Raw genomic sequence first — 10000 nt, 5'->3', positions numbered from 1 at the left:
CTCTCTCTCTCTCGTGTCAAAATGAAAACAGCTTCCAGCCCCTTTCATGACGGACTACTTGTGCATATTGCAACATTTCAGTTTCTAAGTGAATGAGCAAAAGAGCATACAGCACCTGGTATTCCCAGGCGGTCTCCCATCCAAGTACTAACCAGGCCCGACCCTGCTTAGCTTCCGAGATCAGACGAGATCGGGCGTTGCCAGGCTGGTTTGGCCGTACGAAATAAGTTGACAACCATAGGCTACTTATCCATATACAGATTTGGCAATTGACGAAGCAAGGTGGTCTCTCTCTCTCTCGTGTCAAAATGAAAACAGCTTCCAGCCCCTTTCATGAAGGACTACTTGTGCATATTGCAACATTTCAGTTTCTAAGTGAATGAGCAAAAGAGCATACAGCACCTGGTATTCCCAGGCGGTCTCCCATCCAAGTACTAACCAGGCCCGACCCTGCTTAGCTTCCGAGATCAGGCGTTGCCAGGCTGGTATGGCCGTACGAAATAAGTTGACAACCATAGGCTACTTATCCATATACAGATTTGGCAATTGACAATGCAAGGTGGTCTCTCTCTCTCTCTCTCGTGTCAAAATGAAAACAGCTTCCAGCCCCTTTCATGACGGACTACTTGTGCATATTGCAACATTTCAGTTTCTAAGTGAATGAGCAAAAGAGCATACAGCACCTGGTATTCCCAGGCGGTCTCCCTTCCATGTACTAACCAGGCCCGACCCTGCTTAGCTTCCGAGATCAGACGAGATAGGGCGTTGCCAGGCTGGTATGGTCGTACAAAATAAGTTGACAACCATAGGCTACTTATCCATATACAGATTTGGCAATTGACGAAGCAAGGTGGTCTCTCTCTCTCGTGTCAAAATGAAAACAGCTTCCAGCCCCTTTCATGAAGGACTACTTGTGCATATTGCAACATTTCAGTTTCTAAGTGAATGAGCAAAAGAGCATACAGCACCTGGTATTCCCAGGCGGTCTCCCATCCAAGTACTAACCAGGCCCGACCCTGCTTAGCTTCCGAGATCAGGCGTTGCCAGGCTGGTATGGCCGTACGAAATAAGTTGACAACCATAGGCTACTTATCCATATACAGATTTGGCAATTGACAATGCAAGGTGGTCTCTCTCTCTCTCTCTCGTGTCAAAATGAAAACAGCTTCCAGCCCCTTTCATGACGGACTACTTGTGCATATTGCAACATTTCAGTTTCTAAGTGAATGAGCAAAAGAGCATACAGCACCTGGTATTCTCAGGCGGTCTCCCATCCATGTACTAACCAGGCCCGACCCTGCTTAGCTTCCGAGATCAGACGAGATAGGGCGTTGCCAGGCTGGTATGGTCGTACAAAATAAGTTGACAACCATAGGCTACTTATCCATATACAGATTTGGCAATTGACAATGCAAGGTGGTCTCTCTCTCTCTCGTGTCAAAATGAAAACAGCTTCCAGCCCCTTTCATGAAGGACTACTTGTGCATATTGCAACATTTCAGTTTCTAAGTGAATGAGCAAAAGAGCATACAGCACCTGGTATTCCCAGGCGGTCTCCCATCCAAGTACTAACCAGGCCCGACCCTGCTTAGCTTCCGAGATCAGGCGTTGCCAGGCTGGTATGGCCGTACGAAATAAGTTGACAACCATAGGCTACTTATCCATATACAGATTTGGCAATTGACAATGCAAGGTGGTCTCTCTCTCTCTCTCTCGTGTCAAAATGAAAACAGCTTCCAGCCCCTTTCATGACGGACTACTTGTGCATATTGCAACATTTCAGTTTCTAAGTGAATGAGCAAAAGAGCATACAGCACCTGGTATTCTCAGGCGGTCTCCCATCCATGTACTAACCAGGCCCGACCCTGCTTAGCTTCCGAGATCAGACGAGATAGGGCGTTGCCAGGCTGGTATGGTCGTACAAAATAAGTTGACAACCATAGGCTACTTATCCATATACAGATTTGGCAATTGACAATGCAAGGTGGTCTCTCTCTCTCTCGTGTAAAAATGAAAACAGCTTCCAGCCCCTTTCATGAAGGACTACTTGTGCATATTGCAACATTTCAGTTTCTAAGTGAATGAGCAAAAGAGCATACAGCACCTGGTATTCCCAGGCGGTCTCCCATCCAAGTACTAACCAGGCCCGACCCTGCTTAGCTTCCGAGATCAGGCGTTGCCAGGCTGGTATGGCCGTACGAAATAAGTTGACAACCATAGGCTACTTATCCATATACAGATTTGGCAATTGACAATGCAAGGTGGTCTCTCTCTCTCTCTCGTGTCAAAATGAAAACAGCTTCCAGCCCCTTTCATGACGGACTACTTGTGCATATTGCAACATTTCAGTTTCTAAGTGAATGAGCAAAAGAGCATACAGCACCTGGTATTCTCAGGCGGTCTCCCATCCAAGTACTAACCAGGCCCGACCCTGCTTAGCTTCCGAGATCAGAGGAGATAGGGCGTTGCCAGGCTGGTATGGCCGTACAAAATAAGTTGACAACCATAGGCTACTTATCCATATACAGATTTGGCAATTGACAATGCAAGGTGGTCTCTCTCTCTCTCTCTCGTGTCAAAATGAAAACAGCTTCCAGCCCCTTTCATGAAGGACTACTTGTGCATATTGCAACATTTCAGTTTCTAAGTGAATGAGAAAAAGAGCATACAGCACCTGGTATTCCCAGGCGGTCTCCCATCCAAGTACTAACCATGCCCGACCCTGCTTAGCTTCCGAGATCAGACGAGATCGGGCGTTGCCAGGCCGGTATGGCCGTACGAAATAAGTTGACAACCATAGGCTACTTATCCATATACAGATTTGGCAATTGACAATGCAAGGTGGTCTCTCTCTCTCTCTCTCTCGTGTAAAAATGAAAACAGCTTCCAGCCCCTTTCATGAAGGACTACTTGTGCATATTGCAACATTTCAGTTTCTAAGTGAATGAGCAAAAGAGCATACAGCACATGGTATTCCCAGGCGGTCTCCCATCCAAGTACTAACCAGACCCGACCCTGCTTAGCTTCCGAGATCAGACGAGATCGGGCGTTGCCAGGCTGGTATGGCCGTACGAAATAAGTTGACAACCATAGGCTACTTATCCATATACAGATTTGGCAATTGACGAAGCAAGGTGGTCTCTCTCTCTCTCGTGTCAAAATGAAAACAGCTTCCAGCCCCTTTCATGAAGGACTACTTGTGCATATTGCAACATTTCAGTTTCTAAGTGAATGAGCAAAAGAGCATACAGCACCTGGTATTCCCAGGCGGTCTCCCATCCAAGTACTAACCAGGCCCGACCCTGCTTAGCTTCCGAGATCAGGCGTTGCCAGGCTGGTATGGCCGTACGAAATAAGTTGACAACCATAGGCTACTTATCCATATACAGATTTGGCAATTGACAATGCAAGGTGGTCTCTCTCTCTCTCTCTCGTGTCAAAATGAAAACAGCTTCCAGCCCCTTTCATGACGGACTACTTGTGCATATTGCAACATTTCAGTTTCTAAGTGAATGAGCAAAAGAGCATACAGCACCTGGTATTCTCAGGCGGTCTCCCATCCATGTACTAACCAGGCCCGACCCTGCTTAGCTTCCGAGATCAGACGAGATAGGGCGTTGCCAGGCTGGTATGGTCGTACAAAATAAGTTGACAACCATAGGCTACTTATCCATATACAGATTTGGCAATTGACAATGCAAGGTGGTCTCTCTCTCTCTCGTGTCAAAATGAAAACAGCTTCCAGCCCCTTTCATGAAGGACTACTTGTGCATATTGCAACATTTCAGTTTCTAAGTGAATGAGCAAAAGAGCATACAGCACCTGGTATTCCCAGGCGGTCTCCCATCCAAGTACTAACCAGGCCCGACCCTGCTTAGCTTCCGAGATCAGGCGTTGCCAGGCTGGTATGGCCGTACGAAATAAGTTGACAACCATAGGCTACTTATCCATATACAGATTTGGCAATTGACAATGCAAGGTGGTCTCTCTCTCTCTCTCTCGTGTCAAAATGAAAACAGCTTCCAGCCCCTTTCATGACGGACTACTTGTGCATATTGCAACATTTCAGTTTCTAAGTGAATGAGCAAAAGAGCATACAGCACCTGGTATTCTCAGGCGGTCTCCCATCCATGTACTAACCAGGCCCGACCCTGCTTAGCTTCCGAGATCAGACGAGATAGGGCGTTGCCAGGCTGGTATGGTCGTACAAAATAAGTTGACAACCATAGGCTACTTATCCATATACAGATTTGGCAATTGACAATGCAAGGTGGTCTCTCTCTCTCTCGTGTCAAAATGAAAACAGCTTCCAGCCCCTTTCATGAAGGACTACTTGTGCATATTGCAACATTTCAGTTTCTAAGTGAATGAGCAAAAGAGCATACAGCACCTGGTATTCCCAGGCGGTCTCCCATCCAAGTACTAACCAGGCCCGACCCTGCTTAGCTTCCGAGATCAGGCGTTGCCAGGCTGGTATGGCCGTACGAAATAAGTTGACAACCATAGGCTACTTATCCATATACAGATTTGGCAATTGACAATGCAAGGTGGTCTCTCTCTCTCTCTCTCGTGTCAAAATGAAAACAGCTTCCAGCCCCTTTCATGACGGACTACTTGTGCATATTGCAACATTTCAGTTTCTAAGTGAATGAGCAAAAGAGCATACAGCACCTGGTATTCTCAGGCGGTCTCCCATCCAAGTACTAACCAGGCCCGACCCTGCTTAGCTTCCGAGATCAGACGAGATAGGGCGTTGCCAGGCTGGTATGGCCGTACGGAATAAGTTGACAACCATAGGCTACTTATCCATATACAGATTTGGCAATTGACAATGCAAGGTGGTCTCTCTCTCTCTCTCTCGTGTAAAAATGAAAACAGCTTCGGGCCCCTTTCATGACGGACTACTTGTGCATATTGCAACATTTCAGTTTCTAAGTGAATGAGCAAAAGAGCATACAGCACCTGGTATTCCCAGGCGGTCTCCCATCCAAGTACTAACCAGGCCCGACCCTGCTTAGCTTCCGAGATCAGACGAGATCGGGCGTTGCCAGGCTGGTTTGGCCGTACGAAATAAGTTGACAACCATAGGCTACTTATCCATATACAGATTTGGCAATTGACGAAGCAAGGTGGTCTCTCTCTCTCTCGTGTCAAAATGAAAACAGCTTCCAGCCCCTTTCATGAAGGACTACTTGTGCATATTGCAACATTTCAGTTTCTAAGTGAATGAGCAAAAGAGCATACAGCACCTGGTATTCCCAGGCGGTCTCCCATCCAAGTACTAACCAGGCCCGACCCTGCTTAGCTTCCGAGATCAGGCGTTGCCAGGCTGGTATGGCCGTACGAAATAAGTTGACAACCATAGGCTACTTATCCATATACAGATTTGGCAATTGACAATGCAAGGTGGTCTCTCTCTCTCTCTCTCGTGTCAAAATGAAAACAGCTTCCAGCCCCTTTCATGACGGACTACTTGTGCATATTGCAACATTTCAGTTTCTAAGTGAATGAGCAAAAGAGCATACAGCACCTGGTATTCCCAGGCGGTCTCCCATCCATGTACTAACCAGGCCCGACCCTGCTTAGCTTCCGAGATCAGACGAGATAGGGCGTTGCCAGGCTGGTATGGTCGTACAAAATAAGTTGACAACCATAGGCTACTTATCCATATACAGATTTGGCAATTGACGAAGCAAGGTGGTCTCTCTCTCTCTCGTGTCAAAATGAAAACAGCTTCCAGCCCCTTTCATGAAGGACTACTTGTGCATATTGCAACATTTCAGTTTCTAAGTGAATGAGCAAAAGAGCATACAGCACCTGGTATTCCCAGGCGGTCTCCCATCCAAGTACTAACCAGGCCCGACCCTGCTTAGCTTCCGAGATCAGAGGTTGCCACGCTGGTATGGCCGTACGAAATAAGTTGACAACCATAGGCTACTTATCCATATACAGATTTGGCAATTGACAATGCAAGGTGGTCTCTCTCTCTCTCTCTCGTGTCAAAATGAAAACAGCTTCCAGCCCCTTTCATGACGGACTACTTGTGCATATTGCAACATTTCAGTTTCTAAGTGAATGAGCAAAAGAGCATACAGCACCTGGTATTCCCAGGCGGTCTCCCATCCATGTACTAACCAGGCCCGACCCTGCTTAGCTTCCGAGATCAGACGAGATAGGGCGTTGCCAGGCTGGTATGGTCGTACAAAATAAGTTGACAACCATAGGCTACTTATCCATATACAGATTTGGCAATTGACGAAGCAAGGTGGTCTCTCTCTCTCTCGTGTCAAAATGAAAACAGCTTCCAGCCCCTTTCATGAAGGACTACTTGTGCATATTGCAACATTTCAGTTTCTAAGTGAATGAGCAAAAGAGCATACAGCACCTGGTATTCCCAGGCGGTCTCCCATCCAAGTACTAACCAGGCCCGACCCTGCTTAGCTTCCGAGATCAGGCGTTGCCAGGCTGGTATGGCCGTACGAAATAAGTTGACAACCATAGGCTACTTATCCATATACAGATTTGGCAATTGACAATGCAAGGTGGTCTCTCTCTCTCTCTCTCGTGTAAAAATGAAAACAGCTTCGGGCCCCTTTCATGACGGACTACTTGTGCATATTGCAACATTTCAGTTTCTAAGTGAATGAGCAAAAGAGCATACAGCACCTGGTATTCCCAGGCGGTCTCCCATCCAAGTACTAACCAGGCCCGACCCTGCTTAGCTTCCGAGATCAGGCGTTGCCAGGCTGGTATGGCCGTACGAAATAAGTTGACAACCATAGGCTACTTATCCATATACAGATTTGGCAATTGACAATGCAAGGTGGTCTCTCTCTCTCTCTCTCGTGTCAAAATGAAAACAGCTTCCAGCCCCTTTCATGACGGACTACTTGTGCATATTGCAACATTTCAGTTTCTAAGTGAATGAGCAAAAGAGCATACAGCACCTGGTATTCTCAGGCGGTCTCCCATCCAAGTACTAACCAGGCCCGACCCTGCTTAGCTTCCGAGATCAGAGGAGATAGGGCGTTGCCAGGCTGGTATGGCCGTACAAAATAAGTTGACAACCATAGGCTACTTATCCATATACAGATTTGGCAATTGACAATGCAAGGTGGTCTCTCTCTCTCTCTCTCGTGTCAAAATGAAAACAGCTTCCAGCCCCTTTCATGAAGGACTACTTGTGCATATTGCAACATTTCAGTTTCTAAGTGAATGAGAAAAAGAGCATACAGCACCTGGTATTCCCAGGCGGTCTCCCATCCAAGTACTAACCATGCCCGACCCTGCTTAGCTTCCGAGATCAGACGAGATCGGGCGTTGCCAGGCCGGTATGGCCGTACGAAATAAGTTGACAACCATAGGCTACTTATCCATATACAGATTTGGCAATTGACAATGCAAGGTGGTCTCTCTCTCTCTCTCTCTCTCTCGTGTAAAAATGAAAACAGCTTCCAGCCCCTTTCATGAAGGACTACTTGTGCATATTGCAACATTTCAGTTTCTAAGTGAATGAGCAAAAGAGCATACAGCACATGGTATTCCCAGGCGGTCTCCCATCCAAGTACTAACCAGACCCGACCCTGCTTAGCTTCCGAGATCAGACGAGATCGGGCGTTGCCAGGCTGGTATGGCCGTACGAAATAAGTTGACAACCATAGGCTACTTATCCATATACAGATTTGGCAATTGACGAAGCAAGGTGGTCTCTCTCTCTCTCGTGTCAAAATGAAAACAGCTTCCAGCCCCTTTCATGAAGGACTACTTGTGCATATTGCAACATTTCAGTTTCTAAGTGAATGAGCAAAAGAGCATACAGCACCTGGTATTCCCAGGCGGTCTCCCATCCAAGTACTAACCAGGCCCGACCCTGCTTAGCTTCCGAGATCAGGCGTTGCCAGGCTGGTATGGCCGTACGAAATAAGTTGACAACCATAGGCTACTTATCCATATACAGATTTGGCAATTGACAATGCAAGGTGGTCTCTCTCTCTCTCTCGTGTCAAAATGAAAACAGCTTCCAGCCCCTTTCATGACGGACTACTTGTGCATATTGCAACATTTCAGTTTCTAAGTGAATGAGCAAAAGAGCATACAGCACCTGGTATTCTCAGGCGGTCTCCCATCCATGTACTAACCAGGCCCGACCCTGCTTAGCTTCCGAGATCAGACGAGATAGGGCGTTGCCAGGCTGGTATGGTCGTACAAAATAAGTTGACAACCATAGGCTACTTATCCATATACAGATTTGGCAATTGACAATGCAAGGTGGTCTCTCTCTCTCTCGTGTCAAAATGAAAACAGCTTCCAGCCCCTTTCATGAAGGACTACTTGTGCATATTGCAACATTTCAGTTTCTAAGTGAATGAGCAAAAGAGCATACAGCACCTGGTATTCCCAGGCGGTCTCCCATCCAAGTACTAACCATGCCCGACCCTTCTTAGCTTCCGAGATCAGGCGTTGCCAGGCTGGTATGGCCGTACGAAATAAGTTGACAACCATAGGCTACTTATCCATATACAGATTTGGCAATTGACAATGCAAGGTGGTCTCTCTCTCTCTCTCTCGTGTCAAAATGAAAACAGCTTCCAGCCCCTTTCATGACGGACTACTTGTGCATATTGCAACATTTCAGTTTCTAAGTGAATGAGCAAAAGAGCATACAGCACCTGGTATTCTCAGGCGGTCTCCCATCCATGTACTAACCAGGCCCGACCCTGCTTAGCTTCCGAGATCAGACGAGATAGGGCGTTGCCAGGCTGGTATGGTCGTACAAAATAAGTTGACAACCATAGGCTACTTATCCATATACAGATTTGGCAATTGACAATGCAAGGTGGTCTCTCTCTCTCTCGTGTAAAAATGAAAACAGCTTCCAGCCCCTTTCATGAAGGACTACTTGTGCATATTGCAACATTTCAGTTTCTAAGTGAATGAGCAAAAGAGCATACAGCACCTGGTATTCCCAGGCGGTCTCCCATCCAAGTACTAACCAGGCCCGACCCTGCTTAGCTTCCGAGATCAGGCGTTGCCAGGCTGGTATGGCCGTACGAAATAAGTTGACAACCATAGGCTACTTATCCATATACAGATTTGGCAATTGACAATGCAAGGTGGTCTCTCTCTCTCTCTCTCGTGTCAAAATGAAAACAGCTTCCAGCCCCTTTCATGACGGACTACTTGTGCATATTGCAACATTTCAGTTTCTAAGTGAATGAGCAAAAGAGCATACAGCACCTGGTATTCTCAGGCGGTCTCCCATCCAAGTACTAACCAGGCCCGACCCTGCTTAGCTTCCGAGATCAGACGAGATAGGGCGTTGCCAGGCTGGTATGGCCGTACGGAATAAGTTGACAACCATAGGCTACTTATCCATATACAGATTTGGCAATTGACAATGCAAGGTGGTCTCTCTCTCTCTCTCTCGTGTAAAAATGAAAACAGCTTCGGGCCCCTTTCATGACGGACTACTTGTGCATATTGCAACATTTCAGTTTCTAAGTGAATGAGCAAAAGAGCATACAGCACCTGGTATTCCCAGGCGGTCTCCCATCCAAGTACTAACCAGGCCCGACCCTGCTTAGCTTCCGAGATCAGACGAGATCGGGCGTTGCCAGGCTGGTTTGGCCGTACGAAATAAGTTGACAACCATAGGCTACTTATCCATATACAGATTTGGCAATTGACGAAGCAAGGTGGTCTCTCTCTCTCTCGTGTCAAAATGAAAACAGCTTCCAGCCCCTTTCATGAAGGACTACTTGTGCATATTGCAACATTTCAGTTTCTAAGTGAATGAGCAAAAGAGCATACAGCACCTGGTATTCCCAGGCGGTCTCCCATCCAAGTACTAACCAGGCCCGACCCTGCTTAGCTTCCGAGATCAGGCGTTGCCAGGCTGGTATGGCCGTACGAAATAAGTTGACAACCATAGGCTACTTATCCATATACAGATTTGGCAATTGACAATGCAAGGTGGTCTCTCTCTCTCTCTCTCGTGTCA

General features: G+C 46.9%; 3 non-coding genes and 31 pseudogenes across 3 annotated transcripts; all 34 read right to left on the bottom strand.

Moving 5' to 3' along the window:
• Window positions 1-103: 103 nt before the first annotated feature.
• Window positions 104-222, bottom strand: LOC146298328 (5S ribosomal RNA). The gene has a single exon (XR_014737669.1). It is a non-coding gene; the product is annotated as a 5S ribosomal RNA (ribosomal RNA).
• A 168-nt stretch (window positions 223-390) lies between these two features.
• LOC146298327 (5S ribosomal RNA) lies at window positions 391-499 on the bottom strand (annotated as a pseudogene).
• A 172-nt stretch (window positions 500-671) lies between these two features.
• On the bottom strand, window positions 672-790 carry LOC146298326 (5S ribosomal RNA; annotated as a pseudogene).
• A 166-nt stretch (window positions 791-956) lies between these two features.
• On the bottom strand, window positions 957-1065 carry LOC146298325 (5S ribosomal RNA; annotated as a pseudogene).
• Window positions 1066-1237: 172 nt separating this feature from the next.
• Window positions 1238-1356, bottom strand: LOC146298324 (5S ribosomal RNA; annotated as a pseudogene).
• A 168-nt stretch (window positions 1357-1524) lies between these two features.
• Window positions 1525-1633, bottom strand: LOC146298323 (5S ribosomal RNA; annotated as a pseudogene).
• A 172-nt stretch (window positions 1634-1805) lies between these two features.
• On the bottom strand, window positions 1806-1924 carry LOC146298322 (5S ribosomal RNA; annotated as a pseudogene).
• A 168-nt stretch (window positions 1925-2092) lies between these two features.
• Window positions 2093-2201, bottom strand: LOC146298321 (5S ribosomal RNA; annotated as a pseudogene).
• A 170-nt stretch (window positions 2202-2371) lies between these two features.
• LOC146298320 (5S ribosomal RNA) lies at window positions 2372-2490 on the bottom strand (annotated as a pseudogene).
• Window positions 2491-2662: 172 nt separating this feature from the next.
• LOC146298319 (5S ribosomal RNA) lies at window positions 2663-2781 on the bottom strand (annotated as a pseudogene).
• A 174-nt stretch (window positions 2782-2955) lies between these two features.
• Window positions 2956-3074, bottom strand: LOC146298318 (5S ribosomal RNA; annotated as a pseudogene).
• Window positions 3075-3242: 168 nt separating this feature from the next.
• Window positions 3243-3351, bottom strand: LOC146298317 (5S ribosomal RNA; annotated as a pseudogene).
• A 172-nt stretch (window positions 3352-3523) lies between these two features.
• LOC146298316 (5S ribosomal RNA) lies at window positions 3524-3642 on the bottom strand (annotated as a pseudogene).
• Window positions 3643-3810: 168 nt separating this feature from the next.
• LOC146298315 (5S ribosomal RNA) lies at window positions 3811-3919 on the bottom strand (annotated as a pseudogene).
• Window positions 3920-4091: 172 nt separating this feature from the next.
• LOC146298314 (5S ribosomal RNA) lies at window positions 4092-4210 on the bottom strand (annotated as a pseudogene).
• Window positions 4211-4378: 168 nt separating this feature from the next.
• LOC146298313 (5S ribosomal RNA) lies at window positions 4379-4487 on the bottom strand (annotated as a pseudogene).
• Window positions 4488-4659: 172 nt separating this feature from the next.
• LOC146298312 (5S ribosomal RNA) lies at window positions 4660-4778 on the bottom strand (annotated as a pseudogene).
• Window positions 4779-4950: 172 nt separating this feature from the next.
• On the bottom strand, window positions 4951-5069 carry LOC146298311 (5S ribosomal RNA). The gene has a single exon (XR_014737658.1). It is a non-coding gene; the product is annotated as a 5S ribosomal RNA (ribosomal RNA).
• A 168-nt stretch (window positions 5070-5237) lies between these two features.
• Window positions 5238-5346, bottom strand: LOC146298310 (5S ribosomal RNA; annotated as a pseudogene).
• Window positions 5347-5518: 172 nt separating this feature from the next.
• LOC146298309 (5S ribosomal RNA) lies at window positions 5519-5637 on the bottom strand (annotated as a pseudogene).
• A 168-nt stretch (window positions 5638-5805) lies between these two features.
• Window positions 5806-5914, bottom strand: LOC146298308 (5S ribosomal RNA; annotated as a pseudogene).
• Window positions 5915-6086: 172 nt separating this feature from the next.
• LOC146298307 (5S ribosomal RNA) lies at window positions 6087-6205 on the bottom strand (annotated as a pseudogene).
• A 168-nt stretch (window positions 6206-6373) lies between these two features.
• On the bottom strand, window positions 6374-6482 carry LOC146298306 (5S ribosomal RNA; annotated as a pseudogene).
• Window positions 6483-6654: 172 nt separating this feature from the next.
• Window positions 6655-6763, bottom strand: LOC146298305 (5S ribosomal RNA; annotated as a pseudogene).
• A 172-nt stretch (window positions 6764-6935) lies between these two features.
• On the bottom strand, window positions 6936-7054 carry LOC146298304 (5S ribosomal RNA; annotated as a pseudogene).
• A 172-nt stretch (window positions 7055-7226) lies between these two features.
• Window positions 7227-7345, bottom strand: LOC146298303 (5S ribosomal RNA; annotated as a pseudogene).
• A 178-nt stretch (window positions 7346-7523) lies between these two features.
• LOC146298302 (5S ribosomal RNA) lies at window positions 7524-7642 on the bottom strand (annotated as a pseudogene).
• Window positions 7643-7810: 168 nt separating this feature from the next.
• LOC146298301 (5S ribosomal RNA) lies at window positions 7811-7919 on the bottom strand (annotated as a pseudogene).
• A 170-nt stretch (window positions 7920-8089) lies between these two features.
• On the bottom strand, window positions 8090-8208 carry LOC146298300 (5S ribosomal RNA; annotated as a pseudogene).
• A 449-nt stretch (window positions 8209-8657) lies between these two features.
• Window positions 8658-8776, bottom strand: LOC146298299 (5S ribosomal RNA; annotated as a pseudogene).
• A 168-nt stretch (window positions 8777-8944) lies between these two features.
• Window positions 8945-9053, bottom strand: LOC146298298 (5S ribosomal RNA; annotated as a pseudogene).
• Window positions 9054-9225: 172 nt separating this feature from the next.
• LOC146298297 (5S ribosomal RNA) lies at window positions 9226-9344 on the bottom strand (annotated as a pseudogene).
• A 172-nt stretch (window positions 9345-9516) lies between these two features.
• Window positions 9517-9635, bottom strand: LOC146298296 (5S ribosomal RNA). Its single transcript, XR_014737647.1, has one exon. It is a non-coding gene; the product is annotated as a 5S ribosomal RNA (ribosomal RNA).
• Window positions 9636-9803: 168 nt separating this feature from the next.
• LOC146298295 (5S ribosomal RNA) lies at window positions 9804-9912 on the bottom strand (annotated as a pseudogene).
• Window positions 9913-10000: the final 88 nt, after the last annotated feature.

The sequence above is a fragment of the Hypomesus nipponensis genome, chromosome 3 (genome assembly GCF_054491055.1).
Source record: "Hypomesus nipponensis isolate SF chromosome 3, ASM5449105v1, whole genome shotgun sequence".
NCBI classification, from domain to species: domain Eukaryota; kingdom Metazoa; phylum Chordata; class Actinopteri; order Osmeriformes; family Osmeridae; genus Hypomesus; species Hypomesus nipponensis.
The sequence above is the reverse complement of the archived record's forward strand: the minus strand, read 5'-3'. Positions and strand labels throughout refer to the sequence as shown.